Source organism: Anser anser (assembly GCF_964211835.1).
Source record: "Anser anser genome assembly, chromosome: 3".
NCBI lineage: Eukaryota > Metazoa > Chordata > Aves > Anseriformes > Anatidae > Anser > Anser anser.
In genome coordinates, this window is record NC_139722.1 from 110,205,998 (window position 1) to 110,212,636 (window position 6,639).

Consider the following 6,639-nt stretch of genomic DNA (forward strand, 5'->3'; position numbering starts at 1 on the left):
GATGGCAGCTCTTGCAAGGGTAAGGGAACATCAGGTGCCCTAGGAAAAACAGTACATGCAAAAATCATTGCCCGTATGGCAATGCCATTCCTCCCATGAAAGGAGCTGAGGAGTACCTCGGATGGCTTACAGTTTAGTTTCTGTTTAAAGTAACTCGGTAACTGTACCTCTTCGGGTTTCTCGACCTGTTTTCTTGCTCCTTCCTTATCTTGATGTGGGATTTTCTTGTTGTTGCCTGGTTGAGGGGTAAGTTTTTCTGGTCTTACACCTCTCACTTCTGCCAACCCCGGGACAGACAGACGGACTGCACTCTGGTATTGTGCCATGAGGTTTGGCCCCAGTTCCTTGTCACTCTTGAGGAATTACACCTCTCTGAAAGCTGCAGATTTTACTGTGCGTGTGTTACTTCCTACTCGCCTTCCCACCCATGCTAGGCACCCTGTTTCTTTCTAAGTACCAGTGTGATTTTTGTCAGGAGTTTGGGCCAAGGGAAAGAAAAGTTACACAGGTGATGGAGAATGCAAGTAGAGATGTTAAGAGTCTTCGTGGACTGGAGAGAAGAAAAGGAGGGCAGTGTGGGGTAGAGAGAAAGAAGAGGGTGAGCAGCAAATTTGGGGATGAATTCCAGGGAAGAATCGAAGAGCAGGTTGCATAAAGAAAGGGACAGGAAAAGAGCCCGAGAGTTAAGTGTTATGAGTAAGGTGGGGTGGAGCGTGCCTGTGATACTAACCTGTTAGTGAAATGCGTGGGATCTGTGGGGTGCCAACGTTGTTTATACCATTCCATAGCCACGAGATGAACAGAAAAGCAATCTTACACAGGACATGACTGAGAATAAGAAAAAACAGGCTGAGCAATGCTTGCCACGGGAAGCACTGAGAGAAAGCATCTGCCTGCCTGCCTTCTGAGTGACACGAGCAGGGAAAAGGGAGGGGAGGAGGAGGCCGAGCAGGTGGACCCAGTGAGCTAATAGGTAAATAAAAACAGTGGGGAGGGAGCCGGGCTCACTGCCCTTGTTTACCCTGGGCGTGGAGAAGCCGGTGACCGTACTGCCCTCTTGGGCTGCCAGTCCGCTCCCATGGGGAGAGGAATTGTCCTGACAAAGAATAAGAGTCTGGAGTAAATGAAATAAGAACAAAGATAAGGAAATGGGCTGCAACCAAATGAAATGGGGGTGTCCGCTAGGGTGTATCATTGGGAATGTGGGGATTCGGGGACGTCTGGGAACAGAAGATAGAGCATACTTCAAAAGAAAAGTGAGCAGGGATTTAATTTTTTTAAATATGCACTGGTTTCCTATGAAGTAACTTAAAGTTGAGAAAATAGTAAGAACTGGTGATTACTGGTAGGGTATTATGTACATCTTGATGTTTGGAGTTAATTACTGAGAAGAGATCTGGGAAGTGCAGAGATATGGATATATTTTTTATTTTTATGTTTTTAAACTTGAGGAGGAAAGTCTGTTAAGATAAAGGTGCAAGGAAATTTGATTGTGTGAATAACTGGAATAGCGGTATTTGAAAACTGAAATGAGAGGTTTTTAGAGGTGGTTAGATGCGGATGAAGTCTTATGGAATACAGCAGGGAAATGAAGTGCTCCTGTGATTAACTGACAGCATCAGGATGAGCCATTAGAATCCACCAGCATGTTTGTATGAAGGCTCAGGCCTTTACTTCCCAATCCAGCCAGGAGGAGGTTGTAACAGGCATTTGGATGAGGAAGGTGAGTGAGCTGTAATTAATACACAAACTGCAGCATTTATCTTATAGAGGCAGAAGTCCCTTCTTTTCCAAATAAGTTTTCTGCAGGTGTTTGACTTGGGGAAAATGTTTGCCCTTACACTTGGATTCCACCCCCTGCCCCCATTATTTTATTTTTTATTTATATGTAGGCTTGAGTGAAACGTTGCACTTGACTGGATTGATGATAAGAGAATCCTTGAAAATCCTTTCTGTTTTCCAGTGTACGGTTAGAAGTGCTGAAAGCCAAACTTGGAAAGAGTTTTGGCTGAAGAACACAAGGGAGATGTGGACTAGAACTTAATAAAGCTGTTGCATTAGGAATGCAATTCAGCAAGGATCAGTCACCATAGATTCATGCAGGTAATTTTTTTTTGTGGTAGTGAACGATTCAGCTCTTACCTCCTGCTGCTGTTGCGCTGACCTAGCTTGCAGTAAACAGTTTACTCCCTGAGACCGGGCCTTTTCCCTTGCAGCTTATTATGCCTCACGTGCATAAGATTTCCACTGTAACCGTGTTCGCCTGAGGGCACCGATCCTAATGAGTTCATGTCTATGCTGAACTATTTCCTTTTCACATAATAATCACGAAACCAACTTAGCAAGCAAATGGGGCACGGAGAGCTGCTTAATGGATCCGTGTCACAGACAATGCGTGGAGGAGGCCTGAAAAGAGGAATGTCAGTCAGCACGAGCACAAAGCATCGTTCTTTAAATTCTCTTCAAACTCTTCCCGAAACTTTTTAAAGCTGTTGCCCAGTTCGTTGCTGGATGAAGGTGAGAACAGGAGTAGGAGTGCTAGCTTAGCGAAACAAGCTCAGTTCTGGAAGCCGTGTCGGCCAACAAGCCCCATGCTGTGCAGAAAGAGACATCTGCTAGTAGTGTTCTCAAGAAGGGAACGCAGATGAAGACAGGGTTGCAAAGAGATGCTCTTTGATTTTAACCTTTCAGGAACCCTTTGATGTCTTGTTTTCCTGTAGCTGCACATTGCATTATAAACCATGTGCCATCAGCTAAGACATTTAAGCAAAATTTCCAAACGTGAAGTGTGATGAAGTACTGAGCAAGTCTCTTTTTTTTTTCTTTTGTTGTGCTCAAACCAGGTCTTTGTTTGTTAAAAGTCTGATCACAGCAGTATCATGTTTGTAGTGGCCCAGTTTTCTCAAAGTGGTGATGACTGGTGAGGGATGGCTAAGCAGCACCTCAGGGAGTTTGCTGCAGCACTTTCAAAAGATTTACAGGCCATTTTAGTTCGTCTTTGAAAACCTCAGCATTTACTGGGCAACAGAAGGAACTCTCCGGATTCACCAGAGTTTTCTCCTCTAGTAGATGGATTTTGACGTCCTCAGGCTGAGCAGTCTCAAGCTGCTTGGTGATTGTGGGTTCATGTCCAGTGACAGACCCCATGGATGGAAGGAAGAATTTGGACAATGTTCTCTGGGGATTATTTTTTTTAAATCACTGGCTTCCATCATAGCCTAATTCAAACTGTTCCAAACAGTGGAGTAAGTGAGGCAAAAAGTGCAGTGTTGCACATCAAGCTGTAAACTTTCCGATTTTGAAGCTGGCCTTTAAAGCCAAGCGCTGTGGTTTGGTATTTGTTGCAGCTTATTTTTGTGTCCCTTTGCTATCCCTCAGGCTAAATCTTGACTGAAAACTGCTTTTTGCTGTGTGAGGGGGTTGCACATGATTCATTCATTTACATGTTTCCTCTTGTGGCTGAAATGTGTTATCTTTTATTCCTTCTCCACTCCTACCACCACTGATACTTCTCCTGCCCCTACTTCCTTCAGAAATGACAACTATATTGTGAAGGTCTGAACCTTGTCTTTTTTGGGGACACTGCTCACGCATCCTTGCTGGTATGGCATACATAATACACATCTGATGAGCATTTGAAACCCTTCCATAAAACCTGTGACTTCCTGCTAAGAATACAAGCCTTCCATTGGAACAATAAATCTGAGTTACAACTTCAAGAATAAAATGTCATTATTCGAGTCACCTCTTTCCTTTTTTCTTAGTTGCAGGATCACTCAGTTTCTTAAAGTTTCCATTACATTTTTTTGCTTCCCCCCCCCCCGGTATTCTGTAACACTAAATTGTGAGCTGTTGTGAGAGAGTTGAGAAGGCATGGGGTTTCTTTTCGGTGTGTATAACTACTCAGCCAAGTAGGGAGGCCAATGTATGTCAACTCTTTACAGAAAACAAAGTTGAAAACTCACCTTGTGCATAGAGGTGAGATTAAAATAGCCACTTTTAGACCAAAATTGCACTGGGACTTGAAATACTACACTTCAATAATATTACTGAAGAAAATAAAAACATGTTCGTGTACCTAGAGTATCGTTGCCTCTTTCTTCTTTATCTAAAATCTGCATCACTGTGTTTGCATTTATTATTGTCCTGTATTCGGGCATACAAATGATTAGGGGGAGAAGGCGAAAAGCCCCATTGGAGTTACTGCAAAAACTTTCAGGTAAGGAACAGGGTAGAAAATAGTAAGCTAAGCTGAAGGAACAAATAGCCTGTTGCTAAGATGGGCTCATTGTTATGCACAGTGTGAAGTGTGAGGGAATGTTTTTGAAGATGTAAAAACAAAGGAGTTTGTCTGCTTTTGTTTCCCTTCAGTCCTTCTGGTATGCGAGGAAACAGGGTTCTGCTTTAGAAGTAGATCTGGCAGTTGCCCAAGAGACCTGAGTGGAAAAAATAAAAATATTCATCACCTTACTCGCTGCTGACCACTGAAAACAAATGTCAGGGAGGCCAGGGAATTCTTTTTCTTAAATCCCTCCTTACATGGCTTTGATACAATCCTGGTTGCTTGGTAAAAATATTAACGGTGTTTAGATGAGGATGATGATGAATATCACTATCACAGAAGTTACACATAAGCAAAGGTTTAAAATATCTAGGAATTGGATGAGTTTCAGGACAGAATTGCTGCGTGTTCTTGGTTTGCTGATGCCCTTTCATACAGGTTCCTCGTTGGAATGGGTCTGAGGATTTGCTCTTGTTATTAGAGCTGTCACCGGGTCTCTGCAGAGATTTAACCTGGGTTGTTCCAACTTGTTCATGTGCTAGGGAGAGCCGTATTTGGCCAAACCAAGGCTAGGGTGGTCTGCCAAGCCAAGCCCCTCTTCTGTTTCAGGCACTGAAAGTGGCCAACAGCACGTGCTTGAAGTGTTGTGGACCGGCAGAAACACAGAAGGCTTCTGGTGGCTTGGAGGGCTTTAACCCTGCCTAGCTCTGGACCACAGCGGTTAGTGACAAGCAACAAAGCTATGTTCCAGGAATTCATCTCATTCTTTTTCTTTTTTTTTTTTTTGAACTTCACTGCATGCTCTGGCAAAGCGCTCTGCGACATAATTAGGTGCTGTACGAAAATTCAGTATCTGGCACTACAAGAATGAGAAGATCATTAGTCAGCTGTCTCCTCCCTCCCTCGCAATTTGGAGTGGACGCAATTGCTAACCCCCTTCCTTATCAAAGCCAGTCATCTCTGCCTGAAAGCTCGAAGGGTTGATTTTAGCAGTAGAAACTTGTTTCTTGCTCTCAGAGCAGACTCGGCAGCACAGGTCTCAAAATGGGATTTCTACAAAATAACTTGTTCTGTGAGGCCTGCAGCAGCATTGGGAGAACTGGTACGTACGCATATTGCATTATCACTGTTCTGCTGTATCTCTGTGCCTACTCATGAAAAGCCTGAAGTGCTATGGAAGTGCTCTTGGCATAGAAGAAAAGATCCATGGATGGAGGTATTTACCACATGAGACTCCGTACGGCACGTGGATTTACCATGACAGATATATTTATTTTGCCATCTATCCATCCTTTTGGAATGGACCATCCCACCATCCCCAGTGGGGTACAACCATAGGTGAAATTATTCAAACCCAATGTCCACATGATCTTTAAGTAACAAAACCTTCCATTTTCCCTCTTACATGTTATATATATATATCATTATTGGTGGACGACAGCCTGGCCATGAGCCAGCAGTGTGCCCCGGTGGCCAAGAAGGCCAATGGGATTCTGGGGTGTGTTAAAAGGAGTGTGGCCAGCAGGTCAAGGGAGGTGATCCTCCCCCTCTACTATGCCCTGGTCAGGCCTCACCTGGAGTACTGTGTCCAGTTCTGGGCTCCCCGGTACAAAAAAGACAGGGATCTCCTGGAGAGAGTCCAGTGGAGGACCACAAAGATGATACAGGGCCTGGAGCATCTTCCCTATGAGGAAAGGCTGAGAGACCTGGGTCTGTTCAGCCTGGAGAAGAGAAGACTGAGAGGGGATCTTATCAATGTGTATAAATACCTGAAGTGTGGGAGACAGAGGGATTTGGCCAACCTCTTTGCAGTGGTTTGTGGGGACAGGACAAGGGGCAATGGCCACAAGATGGAGCACGGGAAGTTCCGCACCAACATGTGAAAGAACCTCTTCACAGTGAGGGTGACGGAGCACTGGGACGGGCTGTCCAGGGAGGCTGTGGAGTCTCCCTCTCTGGAGATATTCAAGGCCTCTCTGGACACCCACCTACCTGGGCAGCCTGCTCTAAGGAACCTGCTTTGGCAGGGGGTTGGACCCGATGAACTCTGGAGGTCCCTTCCAACCCCTACAATTCTGTGATTATGTGATGCATTGAACCAAGCTTTTACCTCCGTGCACTATACCTTCATGTGGTAGGTCAGCAGTCCTTATCTGATGCCGATTATCCATTTATTTTGCTCAATCTTCCTTCTTTATAATTCCTGTTCTTTCTTCCTTGCAGTGAAGCAAAAGAAACCACCTTAGGTACAAGTGAAAGAATATTTTTAAGTGTGAGAAAACTGGTTTCAGATCTGCCAAAAAGCGAGAGCCACGAGAGGGGCGTTAAGGAGTCTTTGGACCTCTGGTTGAAGCATC